This window comes from Sciurus vulgaris (assembly GCF_902686455.1).
Source record: "Sciurus vulgaris genome assembly, chromosome: 3".
Taxonomy (NCBI): domain Eukaryota; kingdom Metazoa; phylum Chordata; class Mammalia; order Rodentia; family Sciuridae; genus Sciurus; species Sciurus vulgaris.
This window is the reverse complement of record NC_136463.1, coordinates 39,357,762-39,381,306: the sequence shown is the minus strand read 5'-3', so window position 1 is coordinate 39,381,306 and position 23,545 is coordinate 39,357,762.

The following is a 23,545-nucleotide window of genomic DNA, read 5'->3' as shown; positions in this document are numbered from 1 at the left end:
ACACCCTTCCAGCCAAAACATCTTCGCATTTGAGTGGAGGGACCCTGACTCTGGGACAACAGGACAATTGACTTGGACCCGACTACCCCAGGGGTTCAAGAATTCCCCAACCCTCTTCGATGAAGCTCTCCACCAAGATTTAGCCCACTTCCGTGCCAGCCATCCCCAGGTAACACTTCTGCAGTATGTAGATGACTTATTACTGGCCGGGGCCACAGAGGAGGAATGCCAACGGGGCACGGGACTGCTGCTAGAAGAACTTGCCCGCTTAGGATATCGAGCCTCCGCCAAGAAGGCCCAGATCTGCCAAAAGGAGGTAACGTACCTGGGGTACGCCCTCAGAGGGGGACAGAGATGGCTGACGGAGGCCAGAAAACAAACTGTGACTCAGATACCCGTTCCTCGCTCGCCCCGCCAGGTGCGAGAATTTTTAGGGACTGCGGGGTTCTGCCGCCTGTGGATCCCCGGGTTTGCTACCCTGGCAGCCCCCCTCTATCCTCTGACTAGAGAAGGTGCCTCATTTGAGTGGGGTAACGACCAACAACAGGCCTTTGATGACATCAAGAAGGCACTACTTTCTGCCCCCGCCCTGGCTTTGCCAGACGTAGCAAAGCCCTTTGTTCTATTTGTGGATGAGAGGAAGGGGGTAGCCCGAGGGGTGCTAACCCAGCCTCTAGGGCCATGGAAGAGGCCGGTAGCCTACCTCTCCAAGAAGCTAGACCCTGTTGCTAGTGGCTGGCCTTCCTGTCTGAGGTCCGTGGCGGCAGTGGCAGTATTAGTAAAAGATGCTGACAAACTAACTATGGGACAAAAGCTAACGGTCATTGCCCCTCACTCCCTGGAAAGCATCATCAGACAGCCCCCTGACCGGTGGCTGTCTAACGCCCGCATGACGCATTACCAGAGTCTCCTACTGAATGGAGACAGGATCCAGTTTGGGCCGCCTGCCATCCTTAACCCAGCCACCCTACTACCTGACACGTCCACTCAGGAGAGTGTGCTGCATACCTGCCAAGAGATACTAGCAGAAGAAACGGGGACCCGAAGGGACCTCCAAGACCAGCCCTTACCAGACGCTCAGCTGACCTGGTTCACTGATGGAAGCAGCTACATAATAGAAGGTAAAAGGGTAGCCGGGGCGGCGGTAGTGGATGATGAACAAACTATCTGGGCAAGCAGCCTACCCGAGGGGACGTCGGCTCAGAAGGCTGAGTTACTAGCTCTGACTCAGGCTCTGCGGTTGGCAGAAGGGAGAAAAATTAACATCTACACTGACAGCAGGTACGCCTTCGCTACTGCCCATGTCCACGGGGCCATCTACCGGCAGCGGGGGCTGCTAACCTCGGCAGGGAAAGAAATCAAAAATAAAGAAGAAATTCTAAGCCTGTTAGAGGCCATTCACCTTCCTAAGAAAGTAGCGATTATCCACTGCCCCGGACACCAAAAAGTGGGGTCAAAAGTTGCCAGAGGGAACCAAAGGGCTGACAGGGAAGCCAAGCGGGCGGCTCAAGGACTTAACATCCTATCCTTGTCGGGGGAAAAACTGATGTCTCACCCTAAGGAGGCGGTATACCCCTCCATTAGGAACTTTGAATATTCAGAACTAGACCTTGAGGAAATGGACAGATTAGGATTTCGCCTAGAGACTCCAGAGGGGATCCGGGAAACTTCAGAAGGAAAGAGAATTCTCCCTGAAAAACAGGCGATCATATTTCTCAGACACCTTCACAAGTTAACTCATCTGGGCCCAAAACATTTAAAAACTCTTGTCCAGTCTTCACCGTATTACATCATGAAGCTCGGGGAGCTTGCAGATACAACTGTAAAAGAATGCAAGTCTTGCCAGATGGTGAATGCCCAGCCCAGCAAGCTACCTCACGGCAAACGGCTCCGAGGAGACCGTCCTGGGAGTTACTGGGAAGTGGACTTTACTGAGGTAAAACCAGCCAGGTATGGATACAGATACTTATTAGTATTCATAGATACATTTTCAGGATGGGTTGAAGCCTTTCCTACCAAGAAGGAGACTGCTCAGGTGGTGGCCAAAACAATACTAGAAGACATCTTCCCGAGGTTTGGGGTGCCCAAGGTAATCGGGTCAGACAACGGCCCCGCGTTTGTTGCCCAGGTAAGTCAGGGACTGGCCAAAATCCTGGGGCTTAATTGGAAATTACATTGTGCTTATAGGCCCCAAAGCTCAGGGCAGGTAGAAAGAATGAATAGAACTTTAAAAGAGGTCATGACTAAATTATCCTTAGAGACTGGCATAACAGACTGGACAGTCCTCCTTCCATTTGCTTTGTTTCGGGTGCGCAATACCCCTGGCTCCCTCAAGCTAACTCCTTTTGAAATCCTTTATGGAACTCACCCCCCACTCATTACCATACAACACCTTCCGTCCCCAGAATCTTACTCCTCTCAATCTCTGTACACCAGATTAAAAGCCCTTGAGACTGTGCAGAGGGAGGTGTGGAATCGGTTGGCTGAGGCTTACAAGCCTGGAGACCTTCAGGTACCTCATCAGTTCCAGGTCGGAGACTCAGTGTACATCCGGCGTCACCGTGTGGCCAGTCTGGAACCAAGGTGGAAAGGACCATACATAGTGCTGCTTACAACTCCAACTGCAGTAAAGGTTGATGGCATCGCCGCCTGGATTCACGCTTCGCATGTCAAGCCTGCACCACCACCAGACCCAACGTGGAAAGTGGAAAAATTGGACAACCCCCTCAAGCTCCGCATCCACCGTGTTCCTGCTCCTGTTGATGCACCTCCCGCCGATAAGTAGCCCTAACCCTCATGCCCCCCAACGACTAACATGGCAAGTCCTCTCCCAGACTGGAGATATAATATGGAGCACCACCGGGGAGAAACCCCTTTGGGCTTGGTGGCCATCCCTAACCCCAGACATTTGCGCCTTAGTAGCTGGGTTAGATAATTGGGACATCCCTACCCTGACTTCTGAGGAGGCCCGTAGACATTGGCCAATATCACGCAGGCCTCTCGGGGGATCAGAATACCGCCTAGTTGAAGGGTACGACCCAGGATGTAGCTACCCACGCTCCCGTGACAATCTAAAACAGACCCCTTTCTATGTCTGCCCCCGGGATGGGAGGTCACGGAATAAGGCAAGGAAGTGCGGAGGCATAGACCATTATTATTGTGCTGCATGGGGGTGTGAGACTACTGGCAACACTTATTGGCACCCTACCTCCTCCTGGGATTTAATAACCGTACAGCAAAATCTCACGGCAGCCAAATGTTACAACCAAGGGTGGTGTAACCCTCTGAACATCTCCTTCACGGAAAAAGGAAGGCTATCACGTGAATGGATAAAAGGGAGAACTTGGGGATTCCGTTTCTATATGTCAGGGAGGGACAAAGGATTTACCTTCTCTATCAGGCTTAAGATTGAAACATTAACTACCGTCCAGGTAGGACCTAACCTAGTATTATCTGAACAGCGGTCATCACCCGCCCATATCAGGCCGCCTGTTTTCCGAGCCCCAACAAATAAGCCAGTTACAACCCCCTTGGCCCCCAACCCAGCAAATACACCCAAGGTACTGAACACAGGGCAGAGACTCCTTAATTTGATACAGGGAGCTTTCAGCGCCCTCAACGCTTCCAACCCTAATCTGACTGAGTCTTGCTGGCTATGTCTGGTGTCAAGTCCTCCGTATTATGAAGGCATCGCCTTCTCAGGGACCTTTAACAACACCACCTCCCATGACTCCTGTAGCTGGGAGTCAAACAGAAAGCTCACTCTTACAGAAGTCTCTGGGCAAGGTACTTGCTTAGGTACAGTTCCTGCAGACCATAAACACCTGTGCAACCGGATAATAGAAAGCCCTCAAACAACTACCAACTATTATCTGATCCCCCCTGTAGGCGGATGGTGGGCCTGCAGTACAGGACTGACCCCATGTGTAGCCTCATCAGTGTTCAACACCACCAAAGACTACTGTGTCCTCATACAACTGATACCTAGAGTTATCTACCATGAGGCAGGCTCTTTTGAGGCTGAGTTCGACCTTCAGCCCCGTAGACAGAAGAGGGAACCGGTCTCACTCACTTTAGCTGTCCTGCTGGGCCTAGGAGTAGCGGCCGGAGTAGGGACAGGGACCGCTGCGCTTGTTCAGACTCCCCAGTACATTGAAGAATTACAGGCAGCTGTAGATGAGGATCTGAAGGCTATAGCGCAATCAATCACAAAACTAGAGGAGTCACTGACCTCTCTATCTGAGGTAGTACTACAGAATAGGCGAGGCTTAGATCTCTTATTCCTTAAGGATGGTGGATTATGTGCTTCACTAAAAGAAGAATGTTGTTTTTACATAGATCACTCTGGTGTAATAAAGGATTCCATGTCCAAACTTAGAGAAAGACTGGAAACAAGACAACGAGATCGAGAAGCACATCAAGGGTGGTTTGAAAGCTGGTACAACCGGTCCCCCTGGTTCACCACCCTCATGTCCACCCTGATGGGTCCCCTTGTTATACTGCTTTTACTCCTCACTTTTGGGCCCTGCATCCTAAATCGCCTAGTTACCTTCATCAGGGAAAGAGTAAGTGCTGTACAGGTGCTAATGCTCAGGCAACAATATCAGTCCCTCCGCCAAGGAAACAATTTGGGGGAAGAATATGTAGAGACAGAAGTTCCATGATTAGAACTTTCCGAAAAGAAAATGGGGAAATGAAAGAATGAACATTTTTTTTAAGCTGTTTTAAAGAGTGAACATTTCTAAGCTGTAAGCTGTTCTAAAGAATGAACATTTTTTATCTTAACTCCCTAAGGTCTCCTGCCCATTGTCTTAACTCTCTGATGTCACCCTCCTGGTTATCTTAACTCCCTGAGGTCACTCTCCCAGTTATCTTAACTCCCTGAGGTCACCCTCCCAGTGATGGGAGCAAAAGCCCCTAAAAGCTGTTCCAGGAAATAGCCCCAAACAGAGGGTAAAAGAGTAAATTGGGCTAGATGACTAAATAGTGCTCAAACAGTAGGATTACCAGAAACTATTGACCAGAATCTTACGCCCTGTTGTAAAACATTGTAAAACATGTTGTATGTTATCAGACAACTTAGACCCCCTTTGGAATTTCCCGGCAGCTTTGTTCCCCCATTTTTTTCTTTTCTTTTCCCTTTTCTCCCTTTCATGTGCGACCCCTCCCGATGTGTGGTTTTCTGCCTTTATAAGCTTGTAAGATTTTCTGCTAGGGACTCGACCCTTGCACTCCTGCGTGAGTCACGAGTCGGGTCCCAGCGCGCTGGAATAAACACCTCTTGCGGTTTGCATCAAGTGACGCCTCCTGTGGTTGATTGGGGTTGCCGTCCATTCATGGGATAGAGTCGGGGTCTCCTTTTTGGAGGTCCTTCACTCAGGCAACAATACCAGTCCCTCCGCCAAGGAAATAGCTTTGGAGAAGAGTATATAGAGACAGAAGTTCCATGATTAGAACTTTCCAAAAAGAAAATGGGGAAATGAAAGAATGGACATTTTTTTTAAGCTGTTTTATCTCAACTCCCTACCTAAGGTCTCCCTCCCAGTAATGGGAACAAAGCCCTTAAAACTGTTCCTGGAAACAGCCCCAAACAGAGTAAATTGAGCCAGATAGCCAGATAGTGCTCAGACAGTAAGATTACCAGAAACTGTTGACCAGAATCTACGCCCTTTTACAAAACATTGTGAAGCATGTTGTATGTTATCAACCAACTCAGACCCCCCTTTGGAATTTCCCGGCGGCTTTGTTCCCCTTTTTTCCTTTTTTTTCCCTTTCATGTGTGACCCCTCCAGATGTGTGGTTTCTGCCTTTATAAACTTGTAAGATTTTCTGCTAGGGACTCAACTCCCGGACTCCTGCGTGAGTCATGAGTTGGGTCCCAGCGCGCTGGAATGAACGCCTCTTGCGGTCTGCATCAAGTGACACCTCCTGCGGTTGATTGGGGTTGCTGTAGATCTGCGGGACAGAGTTGGGGTTTCCTTTTTGGGGGCCTTACACTCCGATGACTAATGCTCCTTCATTACTATTGGATAAGTTAGAAATTGTTCAAGATTTTTGACACTAAGCAACTTTCAGTGGGAAGGAAGGAGCCTAATTAAGCGCTGCACTGTTCTTCTCTCTGGTCAGCCTTTGTTCGTGAGCGTCGTGATTTTGTTGGGTTGTAAGCAATGTGTGAAGGTGCTTTCTGCTGTCCCCCCGTAGTGCCATTGCACGGCAGCGCTCCTATTGTATCTGCTTATCCTTTGGAGCTGTCATTTTTAATAACTCCGGCTTATTAATAGGACCACTGTTTGCTTGCTGCCACTGTTGGGCATTTGGGTGGTGGCCAAATTTCCAGTCTTACAATCAGCGCTGCCATGAACATCTTTGTCAAATTACATGCCCCCCACTTTGGATTGTTTCCCAAGGGTTTATTCCCATAAGGGGAATTACCAGGTCAGAGGTTTGGACGGTTTTGTAACTGGCATTCCATGTTGCCAGCTTGCTTTGTAAAAGGCAGACTCGAGCTGTCACATACCGCAGGGTGCCCAGAGACAGAACAGTGCAGTAGAGTAGGCATTTCTTGGGCTTAGGGTGCACTACCAATTTGCTGTGTGACCTTGGGTTAGTCAGTTCCCCTCTCTGGACCTAGGTTTTCTTGTTTGTAAAGTGAAGGAACAGGGCCAGGTGATTGTATCAAGGTCTCTCCTGTTCTGATCGGTGATGGGGGCCTTTCCGGGTCCTAGATGGTGGGTTGGTTGGATTGGTGGACACTGGGGTCTTGGACTCATTGAGATCTGAGTCCTCTTCTCACCAGCAGAGACAATGCCAGGCAGCCTTGGTGTTTGTATTTTGAATGGAGAATGCTGTGAGCGTGGGGGTTGGGGCAGGGCCGGGAGGTGGCCTGGTGCTCCTCAGCTCGGCTGTGCTCGTTCATTCTTGGCAACGATTCTGTGTGGCCAATGTCCATGCTGCGCTGGCCACTGCGCATTCTGAATTTCACCCCTGGGCATTTGGGAAGTGTTTGCAAGTCAGACAGAGCTGGGTTTGAATCCAGCCTTGCCACTGTGGGCTTTGTGAGATTCGGGCAGGTGTCTTAATTAAATCATCATATTTTTGCGGGGACTCAGTTTGTACATCTGTAACATGGGGAGGAGACGATTCCTGGGTCTTTAACACTTCTGGAAGAAAAAAGTGCAGAACTTCCTTTGGCAGTCAGCTTGGCTGTTATTTCTGTTCTTTTGTGGTGGAAATGGGGACAGGGCCTCATCACCCCAAGACCCAAGGTTTTTCCTAATGTGTAAAGATGGTAGCATCCCATTCCTGAAAGCCCTCTTCCCCATCCCTGGAAAAAATGCAATTAACAGTCTCTTTGTTCAGGGTGTTAATTAACTTGTTTTTTTCTGAGCACACCTTCTTCCAGGTACAGCCCATCATCTCTGGGGTGCTGGCAGGGGGAAGTTAATTAGATCCTCATTACTGTGCAATTGATTATGGTTTGAAAACTGCTTGAGAAGGCTGCAAGGGATTCCTCGACATCACCAGTCCTAGGAAGAGGCCTCACTGAGAAGCAGACACTGAGCAGAGTCCAATTTGGGGGAAATGAAAAGGTTGTAATCTCCTAGTATAGGAGGTTACAGAAGGGCAGGTCTGTGCTTCTGACTCCCCTGCTCAAGAACTTTCAGTGGCTCCCTAGTTCCTACCAAGTCAAGAGCAAAGTGCCTATTTGAATATTCAAGGCCATCTATTATCTGGCTTGGACCCCTGTTTCCAGAGTTACTGCCATCACATCTACGTATAGTCTGTGTCCTTGACAAACCCCAGGTCCACACTACCTGAATCCACTTTCCATGGCTTTGCTGCACAATTTCCATATATTGGATACCTTTCCCCTTCTATCTCTGCAGCTCTACAGCCCTTTATCCTGTGGCTTAAAGACATGAGCATCATTGCAAATACTCCTTGTCCCTGGAGGGGTGTTTTCTGAAGGCCAGAGGGCACCTCAGAGAGAGGGCTCTGGACTCGGGGCCACCTGGACTCAAGCTACTTAAGGTCCCAGAGCCTGTGTGGTGAGGACCAGCCCTGCCTTGCCCACATCAGCCCAGCGTAGTTGCTGGGCCTTCCAGGCGCGCCACTCCCAGAGCCGTGGCCTCTGTGTTTGTTGGGGCCCAGCAACCGGCCCTTACCTGGCTGATGGGCTCTTCTGTTGGAAACTAGATTCCTCCTTTTTTCCTGGGTCCTTCACCTCCGCCTGCTGCAGTGGGTCTCAATACCCTGGACAGGGACCCTCAGAGCGGTTCTGAGCCAGGGCAGTGCTGCCCCTAGGGGGCACTCTGAGTCACCACCAGGAGCTGGGCGTGTCTCTGGTATTTAGAGGGCAGAACAAAAGACGCTACCTGTGCATCCAGAGGTCACGCAGGTGAAACACCTGGTAGATTTCTCTGAGGCTAGAGCCTAATGGTGCTTCTTAACTTTCTACTACTTTTTGACATGATTTAATGTGCGTGTGTTTAAAACGTTTTCCAGGAATAGACACCAGTAAACCGAGGCAGGATTGGATTCTGCTTGATGAGCATCGTAATTAGAGTTGTCTAGCATCTGGAAACCACCACAGGGTGGCCACGATGTTCATGGTGCCTCCGTCTCTGAAGGAACACGCCTGAACCCCAGAGTGGCAGGCACTGAGTTCAAAGTGCCCCACTTCCAGCTGTGCCTCTGGCTCCTTCCTGGGTCTTCTTGGGTGGCCCTGCTCGGCATTCACTGGCTGAAGTGCCTGTTGTCGTTGTTGTTGTCATTGTTGTCGTTGTTGTTGTCGTTATTGTTGTCGTTGTTGTTGTTGTTGTTGTCGTTGTCGTCGTTGTTGTTGCCGTTGTTATTCTGGTGCTGGGGATGGAACCCAGGCTCACACATGCTAGGCAAACACTCTACATGCTTCATCCAGATGTTGCATCCCTCCTGAGCTTTCAGCCTTTCCAACAAGAGGCAAACATTTGCTTGACTTCAGGGGAGCCCGCCTCACACCCTTCCTGGTCTGGGGGCCTGAGAAGACAGCCGTTCCAGCTAAGCCTCCTGCCCTGCTCCGCTCTGCCAGCCCCAGCTGGCCCCAGGCCGCCTGGCCCCGGCCTCCATTTCCCTCACACCCTCCACACCCCACGTGCCCCCCAGGGTGAGCCTTTTAGCCAGACGAGGGATTCTCAGGGCCCTTGGCCCAAGCCGAGGCTCATGGAGAAGCTACCCCATCCTGTGACATCTGGACTATGGGCCTCGGTTTCCCTATCTGGATGATCCAGGTGTTCTTTGAATCTGTGGTTCTGTAGTCTATGATCTTCTCTTGATGCTCAAATCTTCTTCCCACATCCTTCACCCCTGGCCCAGGCTCCCAGGCCCCGCTCCCTGCAGCCTTTGTGGAGTGAATTAATTAGAGAGTTAATCAAGGGCTTTCTGAAGCATATGGCTTCTTCCCCCACCTCGGCCAGCCCTTCCTCTCCCAGTCCTCCTCCGGGGCCATGTTTGTGTTTGCAGAGGAGTGGCTTTTTTTTTTTTTTTTTTTTGAGAGTGGCTTCTAATAGGAAGTGAATGTCCCAGAACAGCGGTGCCTGCCTTCGGGGAGGGCTGGGCTCTTGTTCCCCCACCGCCAGTTGGCTGGTGACTGTGATAGTGGCAGCGTGGCTTTGAGGAGATGGCCTTGGGGACAGGGAGTCTCAGTGCTTACTCATTTTCATCTCCAAACAGTCAGGTGTCTGTCAACCTGGAGAGGGTGAGCAGGGCACTCTAGGAGTGTCAGGGGGTAGCGTGTGTGTTTAGCTGGGGGCTGTGGGCAAGAGGGGTTCACTAATCTCCTGTGGTGATGACTGGCTTCCAGTCCCTTCGCAGGCTGGGCCTGGATGGGTCCCCTGCCCCGTGGCTGTCATTCTGGGTGTGGTGGGCTGCATTTTACTGTGTTCAGGTTGTGGGCCTGGGCCTGCCGGGTGGGGTGGGCTTCCCTGGTCTAGAGCGCGGCAGCCCTGTCCTAATCAGCCTATCTCCCCCTGGCCCTTTCCTCTCTGAAGAATGGCAGGTCCTGCTCTGCTGTTCATGAACTGCGGGGCCTGGCTGGTGGCTTGGGGGTGATGGAGTGATTTGCAGTGATTGAGTCGATGGCTGGGTCACTGGAGGCTGGGGCTCCAGGTTGCATGAGGCTGATGTCCTGACCCTGCTTTGCAGACCCTCTCCAGGTGTTTCTATCTGAAATAGCTTCCTCTCCTCACTGAGTCTCAGGGGCTGCAGGTAGAAGCTCCAGGAGAAGGCCTCTCCTGTTTTCTGAGGCCCTGGGCCTTGACAGGTCCTTTTGTCCAATGGTTGGGTCCAATATATCAAATGGCACGCACTTCTAAATTATTTATAGTGAATTGAAATTGAATTGGGCATTCTGTTTTTGGTTTATTTTTATTTTTATTTTTGAGGGGGTGGGTTACCAGGGATTGAACTCAGGGATGCTCAAACATTGAGCCACATCCCCAGCCCTATTTTGCATTTTTATTTAGAGACAGGGTCTCCCTGAGTTGCTTAGCCTCTTGCTTTGGCTGAGGCTGGCTTTGAACTCGAAATCCTCCTGCCTCAGCCTCCCTAGCTGCTGGAATTACAGGCATGGACCACCGGGCCTGGTTGTATCCTGGGGTTCTGGGTTTTCATTTCCTAATACTTGCCAACCAGCAGGCAGCCTGGTCCACTGAAATCGGCCTGCTGAGGCAACTCGCTTTGCCCCTGAATGTGACAGGGTGTACCCCAAGATTTCTCAGGTGTGAAGGAGCTCAGCGGCCACAAGGTGGGAGGGTGAGGATGCCCGGAGATTTTAGGACTTGGTTGGACAGCCTCCCACCTCCCTTTTCTAGTTCTTTTCTCCCCGACCTCCTCTTTGGCTCCTGGTATCTCTCATAACTTCTAAGAGGTCAGGGCGGAAGGAGTCCTTAGAGGTGACGCAGCCACTTCCTCCCAAGCCTGGCATCCCCATTCCCAGGAGGAATGATTGATGGGCCTGGGGCTCAGGCCTCTATGCAGCTGATCAGGTGGGAGGCGACCCCCAGGCTCAGCTAGGTGGGAGGGAGGCCCCATCTAGCCTCTAGGCTGCACAGAAGGGAGGCCACACCATGGGCTCCCCACCAAGCCTCCTGCTCTAGGCTGGGCCCCCAGACCTTGTTCCCATCGCTGTCGGCCTTCATCTGAGGGCAGGCGAGCTGCTGGGAGTGGTGAATGCGGAACAGGGCGGGAGAGCCTGGCTACTCTAGCAGGGCCTCTCACGACCTTCTGGGCCCTTCAGCTGGCCCTGGGCGAGCTGGAGTTGTGTGTGGTGTGGAAGGTGACAAATCTGGGTCTGTGAGGCCAGGGCTGTGCAGAAAGCTGATACCCGTCATCTGACATTGTCCCTGTCCCTCTGCAGCCTGGATTCACTGTGGTGAGAGCCCCCTCCTTGCTGACTGGCACCCTTAGCTCCCCCACCAAGTCTCATTCATGTCCTTCCTCCCTCCCTTCCGTTGGACCCTCCTTTTCTCTGGATTCAAACACGGTACATCATAACTTGACCTTCTTTCCCCCCGCCCAGCTCATGGCATGTACTAAGTGCTCAGTAAGTAGCAGCTGAACAGGTGGATGGACAGATGAAGGGACACTGGGGTGTCAGGAGACTCAGATTCTTGCTTGGCGTGACGACTGGCTGGCTGTCCTCTTGTTAATGTGGGTCCCTTGGCCCTAAATCCTCAGGACACATCTCCTTTCCCTTAACTGCATATACCTGCAGGAGAACAGGTCACATCATGTGTGCCTTGTCCCCAAGAGGGCAGGGTCCTGAGACTCAGCCACCGGGAAGTGCCCAGATTGCACTTCCGGTCCCGCCCTCTCTCCCAGGCTTTCCTGAGGCCCATCATGGGCCTCTCATCTCCCCCACCTGCCCTTTTTCCCCAGAACTCAGCCCTTCTCTCCTCTCTAGCCTGCTCTGTTGCTTTTCCTCAGGGAAGGGCTCCAAGGTCCCCCCAGCATCCCCACCAGAGAGCTGTGTGCCTTAGGACAAATTGCATAGGTCAGATCTTTTGTTCAGTCTCCACCATGCACAGCCACCAAGTCCTGTGACTAGACCTCCTCCCCCTTTCTCTCTGCTCTGCTGCTGGCTCTGCCCAGGCCCCAACCCCCTCAGCAGATCTCAGCCTCAGCCTCCACCTCCAGGATCACCTCTGCTGGAAACCCAGCTGTGTGGCCCTGCCCACCTCTCCATCCTGGTTTCTAACACTCCCACCCAAGAGTCTGAGAGAACTGCCAGCAGCCTCGGGAATTTGCTGCCTTCTTTCCCACCCTAGATCTTGGCACATGCCATCCATTAGCTCGTCACCTGGCTCACATCTGCTCTAACTTCTGGGAGCTGCTGTTTCTAGAACCTTTCTCTGACCCCCTGAAGACCCACCCTCAGCGCTCCTTTCCAGCTCCTTCTATGTGATTCTGCACCACCAAGTGCTTCCCATGATCTCCCCAAATCTTAGGTCACCAGTGCAAACCACAGCGGGCTGCTCTGTCCTATAGCTTCCTCCAAGGGACTGTGGCTGGTTCATCTTTGGGTCCTCGGTGTCTAGCACTGGGCCAGATCCAGGAGTAGGAGGCAGGAGAGCATGGTCCGGAATTCAGACTTCATCAGCGTCGTCCAGCACAGTAGCTACGAGCCCCGTGTGGCTGCGGGGCACCTCAAGAGGCCAGCTGAAATGGTGAGCTGTGAGTTTGAAACGGACATGGGATTTCCAAAGCTCAGTGTGCAAACAAGAATGTCACTAGATGTGGTGGCATACACCTGTAGTCCCAGCAATCAGGGAGGCTGAGGCAGGAGGATTGCAAGTTCAAGTCCAGCCTTAGCAACTTAACCAGGCCCTGTTTCCAAGTAAAAAATAAAAAGGGGTGGGGGTGTAGCTCAGTGGTAGAGCACCCCTGGGTTAAATCCTCAAAACCAAAAAAAAGCATCTCATTAATAATTTTAAACGCTCATTATACATTGAAAAGATAATGCTTTATATATATTTAGTTAAATAAAATATCTTACTAAGGTTAATCTCACCGATTTATTTTCACTTGTTAGAATGGAGTTCCTAGGAAATGTAAAATTGCACACACTGCACGTATTGTCTCAAGATGAACTCCCATGGGGAAGCACTGCCCTTGGCCGATGCTCCCCAGGTTCAAATTCCGGTCCTACAGCACATCACTGGGCAGCCTCGAGGAAGTTGCTTGGGTGCCTCAGTCTTCACATCTGTAAAATGAGGATGGGCGTTAGGATTCTCCTCCCAGGGTTGTTATAAATATTAAATGAGTTAATGTGTGCTTTGCAGATAGTAAGCCCAATACAAATATTAACCATCTTTCTGATTAGTTACTCAATTAACTTTTGTTGAACTGCGTTGAATTCCTGAATCCTAGCCTCCTTTCTGCACCCCATCCCTGCAGCAAGCCCTTATCTTTCATTCAACATTTATTTGGCAAATATTTGAGACACTACAGTGAGCCTGCCACTGTGATTGACATTGCAGGCAAAGAGGAACATTTAATCAATCAATTAATTAATTCCATGAATCTTGGTTGAGCCTATCTTTTGTCCCAGGAGCTGAGTAGACTCTGGGATATACCAACTGAATGCTGCCCTCTGAGCAGGATCCATGGGATTCCAGGGCACAGGGAGGAGGCCACCCTTAGCAAGGTCACAGCACTGTGAGACAGGGGGACAGTAGGGATGGATAGACCCCAGGTGCGGGGAGGCAGGTGTGTGTGTGCACCTGGAAATGTCTCTGGGGAGGCAGCTGGTTCACAGGTAGGGGCTGGCCAGGCAGAGGGAGGCCTCTCCTGGGAGAAGGGAGCTGTCTCCTCCACCACCCATCAGACGCTGAGCCAAGAGCCGGGTCCTGGAACTTAACCTGAAACGCACGACTGCATCGGTATCAGTCGCAGTGGCTGCTTGTTCCTAAGTGGACAAGTCAGCTGGCTGAGTGAATGTTTCACTCATCATTCGGGTGCTGAACTGAATCTAGGGAACACTGCCCTCCTCCCAGAAGCCTCAGCATCCCTGGGCTTGCGCCCCCAGGCTCCTCCCGCTCCTCCCAGCCCCAGACCCCACCGCCAGCCTCCTTGGCCATGTAGTGCACAGCTGGTAAGTTAAAAGCAGTTTAGCGATAATTCCACCTCTGCGCTGAAGTCTTCCAAGGACTGTTAATGAATTTAAATGCTGGGGATTTTCTCTGACGCCTCATTGCATATGCTGATCACATTAAGATGCTAATGAGGGATCTGCTGGATGGAGGTGCTGGAGCCAGACTAGGGACAGTGGCCTGGGAAGGGTCACTGGCTGTTCAGGGCTTTTCTAATTCTTTATCGGTGCCTGATGAGCGACCTTTCCAAACAAGTTAACTGGCCCCAGTCTCTCTGGGGACTGAAGAGGCAGTCAGCTGGGGTGGGTCGCTCTGACGCCTACGGGCTTGCTCTTCAAACCTGAGGCTAGTGACACAGGCCTTATTAAGCACACAGGGGAATTGCTGTCAATCGAAGGTCTGGGACCCCATCCAAGAGGCTCTGCCTTATGCAGGGACCCAGCTGGACTGTGGGTGAGGCTCAGACCTCAGGGCCGCGTTCCTGGGCCTTCAACTTGAAGGGCAGAGCTGATTTTCCTAGGGATGGAACAGGTGTGTGGAGAGGGCAGGGGAACCCAGAGGTAGAGGTGCTGGTGCAGGTGTGTGGAGGCTGAGGAATGGCCAGGATGACACTTGGGGCTGCCATTGAGGACAGCGTGAGAGGTAGTTGGCCTAGAATCCCTGTGGGGATTGGAGGATGGGTCTCCCTGACTTCTTCTGCTTCTGACAGAAGCCCAAAGAAAGAGAGGCCACACACACAGGTGAGATCTCTGGAGTTGGACGCCTAGCTTGGATCCTGCCTCTGCCACCAGTGAGCCACAGGACCTCTGGCGATGAGTGACTTAACCGTTCTGTGCCTCGGTTTCCCCATTGGTCACGTGGTGATAATAACGGCACCGGCCTCTCGTGTCCACAGAATGAGTTGGTGTATGTTCAGTCTGGCACGCTGGAAGCACTTGCCCAGAATACTCTAATGGTTTCCGTTAGCAGCCAAGGAGGCTGAAGTCTTCAGATTCTGCTTCTAGAGAAGAGACTGCAAGAGGAGGGAGAAGCAGGAACCCTGCCAGAGGGCTAGGGAAGGGGCTCTGAATAACGAAGGCTCCTCCCTCCCCAGTCCTCCACTCACAGTGGCAAATACCCCAAATCCCCACCAGCGGGGGAGCGGCTGTTGGCTCCGGAAGCCACTTCCCTTGGCTTCCTGCAAATCCACTGGCAATTTTGTAAATTTGTTTAAGGATTAAATTAATAAGCTGCTCTTCCTTGGCTCCCGTAGCCATAAAGACTTGGACTCCTGTGCACCAGGCAGCGCCTTCTGAGGCTGTGTGGAGAAGACACCCAGAACCCACCTCCTCCAGGGGGCCCAGGGAGAGCTTTGAGCCTCCCGCAGGTGTGGACACCCAGGTGCACCCCACGAGGCGGGGCCTTCTTGCTCACAGCTGTGTGAACTTTCCCGAGTCCATCTTGGTGTGTCGTCTTCCTCCCTCAGACCTGGGTTCTGCACCTCAGAATCATCAGACTGGAGACTCCATTGGGGTAGGGTCCGCATCTCCCCCAGGGACAAGGTCTTCTTCTCAGACTGCAACCCCCGCAGCTCCCCACTCATAGGTTTGGGTCCCAGAATCCTCCCCACCCTGTGAACTTCATGGGGGGAAGGAGGGCTGGCACGGCCCCCACACCACCCTGTCTGGATGCCTCCCCCCATGGCAGCAAACCGGTTCAGTTCTGAAGTGGGAAGGGTCTTGGGGGTTGAGTGTCATGTGCGTCTTCTATCCACGCTGCCCTTCCTGGCTTCTTAGGGCTGGGTGTCAGAGGGCACACAGGGTGACATCATTGAGTGAAATGGGGGTGGGATGGGTAGAGGGGTCTCCAGGGTGGACAGGAGCTTCCCCACAATCTTATAGCCCCCAGGTACTATCTGTGGTCCCCAGAATGGGGGGACACGTGAAACTCAGTATCTGTTAGGGCCCTGTGGTCAACTTCCCCAACACAGCCAGAGCCAGGACGTCTGAAGCCCCAGCTGCCCCTTCTCTCACCCCAGCACAGGTCTCTCCCCATCTGGAAAAGGCACCCAGGTGGCTCCAGCTCTGTGGGCCTGGCTGGAATGGAAGGGAGCAGTGGTTTGGGCCTGAAGAGGAGGAGGTTTCTGCCCCCAGGCCTGGGCTGGGCCAAGACTGTGGCCTCCAGAACCAGTTCACCTCCGCAGCCTCTGTCTTCGGTGCTTTCTGCCTCTTTCCTCCAGATGAGCTTCCTGCAGAGTAAACGAGTTGGAGGAATCTGACATCCACCCAGTGGCTGTGCCTTTGAGTAGGGTTGGGGGTTACTGCTTGCATTCAGCATGCAGGTGCGGTGGGGTGACCTCCTGATCCCTCTCCTCCCCCAGCCAGTGGCTTTGCTGGGAAGATCATCTGGAGGTTCTGGGAGGGCCATGGCAGAGAGACAGTGGAGCCCAGAGCCGTCTATCAATCCCGAGTCTCCCCTGCCTCCTTCAGGGGACGCAGCCCCTCCCACAGAAGGCTGAACCTCAAGCTCCAAGCACCGCACAGGTTCCAGGTGTGACCTTTCTACAGAAGTCCCACAGGGCACTCAGCCTGCACTTACGCACTTCCAGGCTGGGGAGCTCACTGCGTTTCCAGCGCAACTCCTTCATCCCGGAGCGGGATGTTCTTCCCGTCAGGACGCTCTTTCTCACCTCGAACTGACATCCCTCTCCCAGTAACATCCACCCTTGATGGCTCTGCCTGCGGAGTAAGGCACATCCCCGTGACTGGCCATCAAGGACCTTAAGGCAGAGCCCTTTCTTCCTTTCTGGAGAGTGTCCTCTTTTCTCTGCTGCCTGGAGCTTCACCTTGTTTGTTGCCACCTCTAGACCCCTCATGGGCTTTGGACTTGAAAGATCTGGACCCCTGCTGGGTCACAGCAGCTCTGTGAATTTGTTCGAATGAGAATGGGCATGGACGCCTGGCCCAGGGCCCAAGTGGACCAGGTCTTCAAGACCAGGTGGTCTCTTTGTGTCCCTATCCAGAAGGACTCTGCCTCCCAACCCTCATCTCACCCAGAATGCAACTAGACGGGCACGTGTGACCCAGATCCGGTCTGTCCACACAGGCCTCCCTCCACCCATCCTTACCATCTCTCATGGTTTGGAGATGAGGTGTCCCCACCTCCAGAGTCCTTGTGCTGATACGGGAATGTTCAGAGGTGAAACGACTGCATTGTGACAGCTGAACCTGGTCAGTCCATCCTAGTTTGAAGGGACTGACTGTGTGGTAAACTGTAGGCAGGTGGGGCGTGGCTGGAAGAAGTGGTCACTGGGGCGCTTCCTGGAAGGGGCATCTTCCCTGTGGTTCTTTCCCACCTTTCCTCTCTCTCTGCTTCCTAACGCATGAACTGGGCAGCTTTTTTCTGCTGGGCTCTTCCCCCGTGATGCATTGCCTCATCTTGGACCTAGAGCTGTCTATGGACTGAGCTGTGGCTGGCCGTCTATGGACTGAGACCTCTGTTACCATGAACCAAAACAGACTTTCCTGCCTCTAAGTCGTTCCTGTCGGGTATTTTGATGGCAATGCAAACCCATCCATGAGCAAAGGGGATAACCCTGTGCCGGGGCTTAAAAGTGGCCCCTGGTGTTAGAGATGCTGCTCTCCCTGACCTTGATCTCCTCCAGCTGCTGCCGTGGGGCATCCACTTTCCTTGGCCTGGTCTCCTGAAAGAACCTCTCCAAGCCTTGCTGGCCCTGCTGCCTCCTCTTCCCCAACCCTCTGCTCCTCCTGCCCTGGGGAGTCCCTGGCCGCCACCCCAGATTTGGCAGGCACATGGGTGCAGTGCTATTTCAAAACTTTCTGTTTTGAGGAGGAGGTTTTAATTATCCCCGGAGACATGCCTGAATTACAGACCCCACAGTGCGCGGCACACACCGTTTATGTTCTGCCTTAAGTAATTGTATCTTTGGTGAATTATGCAGTCTTGTGGAAAAGCACAAGTTGGGAAGTGGAACCAGAAATGCAAAAAGGTCTTGGTGGCCTCCCAGCCTCTGTGACCAGCGCCAGCGTGGCCCGGCCAGCTCTGGGCATCTCCAGTGATCTCGTGCATCGTGCCTCTTCCACTCAGGCATGCCACTCAGGCATGCTCATCTGCCCATCACGGCTTCATTCAGCTGATGTTTGATCAGAGGTTACTCCTCCCCAGAGCAGACCCCGAGTAGAAGGTTCTCAGGTCATAAATCCTTCCTATCCTGCATGCAGCTCCCACCCAGAATAGGGGTTATGGTCTTGCCCTACAGAAGCAGCAAGAAGGATGATGTTTAGGGTCTTGTGTCTGGACTTGCAGGGTGCTCCTTTACCATCTTGGGCACTGTCCCCAGCCTGTGGAAGGCAGCCACAGAGGCGCTGCAGGATGAAGAGCCAGGAGGAAGGGCTGGCACCTGCTGTCCGATGTGGGGGGAGGCCAGTTTCCACCTCCTAGCTCAGGGAACCCTCAGCTGATGTGGTCACATGAGCGATGCTCCGTGAAGCACACGGAGAGAGAGATTTGGTACGAGCGCTGTGCCTGGGGACGCTGAGAAGCTCTCTGAGGGAAAGGGAAAGACAGGAGAGGAGAAAGGTCACATGGGGTGTCAGTGAGGCTAGGACTGTGGGCAGCGGGGCCTCCCTCCATCTCATGGGCGACTCAAGACACTGTGTTCAGGGAGGGACGGTGTCTCCGGTCCGTCCCAGGAGGGGATTTATCCTGCAATGGGCGGTCTGTGGCCTGTCAGCACTTCAGGATCTCCTGCACACGGGCGGGCTCACCCCTGGGCGAGAGGACACCAGGAGCTGTGGGCAAGTCCACTACAGGTGGCCTCTGGGACTGGCTACGGGGACAAGGCTGGGGTAAGTGCACTTGCACCCCATCAGAATTTATGAGCACCCATCATGTACCCAGCTCCTGCTCGGTTCTGGGAGCGCAGGGGCGGACGGGGCAAGTTCATTTCTGGTGGCTTGTAGGCGGGTGAAAGAGAAAAGCAACAACAGAAATTCTCCCTGGAGTGGTGCCATCCCTTAGGGACAGTTTTTCAAATAACTAGGGGGCAGTTTTGATGTTCACAGTGAACCGAGGGGCTGCTCCTGTCGTAGGGGAGGCGCCCAGGGTGCTAATGTTCCTCAAGGTGGGATGGCCCCACACTGCGGAGGACCCCGCTCTGTGCCACTTGGTTTTCAAATCCCCTGGTGACATTCAAGTAGGTGTAAAACTTGTTGATAATCACTTGAGCCTGGGACCTAGCTCTGTTTCATATATAAGCAAAAAGTATTTGTGTCACGGATTTAATACACACTGAATTTTCCAGGAATACAACTACTGTGTAAATTGGAGAAAGACTGTACTCTGTTCTGTTGGAAACGTTACCGGGAGTTGTTCATCATCTTTGGAGAATCATGTGGCTGATGGCAGTGCTATTTGTGGCAGCTGAGTACCAGCTCCGGCCCCCAAGTGTCAGGTTGCGTTTGGGGCTGGTGTCCTTGTGGGGATCTGATGAGTGGGGACAAGTCTCTGGCTGCTTCATGACATCTCCTTGTGCAGTTGGGTCTGGGCATTTACATATTGAAATACTATTTCATTATAAATATCTTCCTTTTACCTTTCTTTTAATTATGTTTAGGGCATTATGTGCATTTATTTTCAAACTGTGTGTCTAGGTGGGTTATGCTGTATATGGGTTTCCCTGGGGGATTATAAAGGAGCCTCACAAGCTATTTGTTATCACGGGGCGGGATCTGATGGGCTGAGGGTTTGCTGAGGCTTTCAAGCCAACAGCACTGCCAGGCCCCCGGGTGGACAGAGGGTTTTGGGGACTAGGGAGAGGAGAGACCTACGATGCTCAGAGATGACAGTGGGCTGCAGAGGGACAGGATCAAGGAAGGCTTCACGGGGAAGGTGACACATGACTGAGCCCCCAACGATGGATGGATCCACAGGACTTCTACAACCCCCAAGGTGTCTCTAAAAGGTAGCCGGGGACTCAGGATCTCAGTGAGTGTTGGTGGCATGAATATTTATGCTGTTTCACAAATGGGCAAATTGCAAACTGAAGCTCAGGGAGGTTAAATGACTCAACAAGTTCACACAGCTATTAGGTTGGAGTTGATCATGTCTTCCTTTAGCGAAGTTTCTAGGCCTCTTACTACCTATGGACCATGATTGTGGGCACTGCCGTAATATCAACTCCAAATATTGACTGAGCATCTACAAGGTGTCAATATTGGGGATATGAGAGAGAAGAAGACAGACCTTTTCGTGGGGAAGGCAAAAAATAAATAGGCAAACCGGGATTTCTCAACCTCAGAACTACTGGCAGTTGGGACTGGTCAGCTCTTGTGGGGCCCACGCTGTGCATAGTAGGGTGTTTAGCAGTATTTCTTCGGACCTCTGCCCACTAGATGCCAGGTGCACTCCCCTGCCCAGCTCTAACAACCCAAGTGTCTCCAGATGTTGCCACAATCACCCCTGATGGAGGAGCACTGGTGTAAACAAATATAAAATAACACAGTATTAGGTGCCACTAGGACGATCAAAGGGGCATGAGGCGGTCGGGCACCCAGAAAGGTGTGCTGCTTGGCTCAGGTGGGCAGGGAGGGCTCTGAGGAGGTGCAATGGAGACGATGCCTGAACTAGGAGAATGTGAGGAGCGCGTTCCTTCTCCGCCTCCGCCCCTCCTGCCTCCTGACCCACCTCAGTGCCAGGCACTGCTCTTCACACAGGCTCACGCGATTCCCACGCTCACCCTGCGTGGTGGGTGTGGTTGTCTTTCCCATTGTACAGATGGGGACACGGAGACACCAGAGAAGCAGCAGGAGCGAAGTTCTTGAGCTTGGCTTCTTTGGGAGGCCAAATGAAGGTCAGCGTGGCTGGAGCAGCGCAATCCCGGAGGAGAGGGGTGGAGGGGCCGATCGAGCGGGTCTTGTGGGCGTGTGGAGTGGACGCTGTGGTGGGCGGCACTCTGCGGCAGGAGCTGAGGACGCTCAGCCCAGGGCCTCTCTAGGAACCGCCAGCGAAGAGAGCCGCCTGGCCCAGTTGAGGCCCCGCCCTACTCGTGGGGAAGGCCGCCTGCGTCCCTTACAGGTGGGTCCAGAGCTGTGAGGCTTGGCCCCTTGTCTGGAACGGCTCTGAAGGGCTATCCCTGTCCTCGAGCTCCGGCAGAAGCATCACAGTCCCCCGTTTCTGCCCCAGTCCTTTCTCCTTCCTTCCTTCCTCCCTCATGGGAGGGGGCGGGTGTCCTGGGAATATCCCATAAACTTCCTACTCACGGTTGGCTCCCTGAGTCCTTCCAGGTAACCTGATCTGAGACACCATGGATGTCTTTGGATTTATTCTGATTGCAACAGGAAGTCACTGGGCAGTGTAAGCCGGGACCCAGTGTGATCTGGGGAATCTGCTCTGGCCACTGTGAAAGGTGGTGGTGGGAAGGTCAGTGGGGGACAGATGTGCAGGTGAGAGGCGGGTGGGGGGCGTGCAGTGAAGAGCAGGATACACTGGTCAGTCAGTCTCTAGGGTGCAGGAGGCGGAGCCAGGAGGACCTGCTGTGAGTCCTGGGAGAGAGGACTCAAGGGTGGAGGTGCTCCTTCCCAAGACAGGGAGGACTGTAGGGCGATGGAAGTGGATTGTGGTAAAGGTTATTTTGGACTTGCTGCTTGAGAGGCCTCAGATACGGAATGAACCTGCAGGGATGACCAAAGGAATAATCAGAGCTGGATGCCAATCTCAAGCCAACCAGCCCCTAAATGATAGAGAGCCTGGGAGCAGATTCACACGGCAGATAAGGGGGCTGGAAGTCCCGAAGGAGGTGAACTGGCCCTGAGAAGGAATGAAACTAGACAAGCGTGTTGCCAAGGAGGCAAAAGAAGCAAAAATTCCAAGAAGGCAGGAGTGGTGGACATGAGGAGCTTTCCAGGGAGGTCGAAGGAGGAGTCGCCGCCTCCCCAGCTGCTGGGATCACAGGCATGTGCCACTGTGGCCAGAGACTCAAGTGCAACTCCTGACCTCGCTGGCAGATGCACTAATTTCTCCCGCCTTGGAGTTTACCTGTTGGGCTCCAAAGAAACTGTTCATCCTACATTAAACTTGGTCCTGTTAGCAGACCACACCATCTGGAGCATATTATGAATTAATTAAAAATAAACCTGTAATTATCTCATTAATAGAGCAATTATATCACATTGTAATTTTTGTGTTAAAGCATTAAATTGTTAAGTGTTAAGTTGTAATATATACCACAATTTTTACAAGCCTATTTTGGCAAAATCTTCATTGTTTTCACACAGTGGCGACCTTGCAGAGTGGAGGTGGCCTTGCAGAGACCCTGTGGTTGGAGGATCTTTCTTCCAGCCTGGTTAGAAAGTCTGGAGCAGCCTCTGTATTTATTTCCCAGCGTTCTCTTCAGTTATGTTTTCCTTGCAAAGAGCTGTCCTTCACCTGGGCCTGAGGTGCACAGGCCATCAAAGAACCTGCAAAGTCAAAGAAGGGAATTGATGAAGAGGACAGAACCCGGATCCTGCAATTGAGGGTGTGGTCAATTGGCAGGAGACATGAACTTCGACACCAGTATGTGTGTGTGTGTGTGTGTGTGTGTGTGTGTGTGTGTGTGTGTGTGCATGTGTGCACTCTCGTGCTTGTGCAATGGAGGCACAAGGAGTGATGGGAGATGGGGAGGAGGTGGGAGAGCACATACTCCAGAACAATCATGGGGGCTTCCTGGAGAAAGTGGCCTTCCTGCCCCAAGCTGATCCAGAGTTTGCCTGCAGCCGTCAAAGCCTCTCCTTTACCCTGGGCTTTGCTCCGCAGCCACATCACAGTTGTGTCTCCCTCTGGAGACTGTGCCACCCCAAGAAGACGAGGGTTGCTCCTTCCCTCGCTCAGCTTCTTCCACCAAACACACTGGGAGCCTGGTGGAGAAACAGCTTCCCCCTCGGCTGGTGGAGCTGGGAGGAGGGACCAAAGCCATCACCTCCCTGTAGTCCCCCTGCCCCATTTTATAGGCAAGGAAACAGGCTGACTGGCTCGATGACCCCCTGGTTCTTTCCTGAGTTCATCTTCACAGTGTCTTGGGGCAGTCGGGGAAGTCCAGGTGGGTGGAAGGTGGCTGAAGGCCTTGGCACTTGTTTGGATTTCTAGGTCTCCAAATCTCACAGAGCACTGGCTGTCGTCACACCTGACCCCAAATCTCTCTCCTGCATTCCGCTGAGACAGTGCAGTGACACAGGAAGTGACCTCACAGGTCTTCTTCCCCCTCCCCCTCAGCTCCACCTCCCTACCCCACTTCAGTTTCAGAGGAGGGAACTGGGACAAGAGAGGGGCAACTGGACTTGCCCAGGTTACCCAGCGGGCTCAGAAGCCCACGCTCACAGAGTCCTGTCTGAACTCCAGAGACTTCATGTGTCCTGTGGCCCTGACCCACGGAGGGTGTC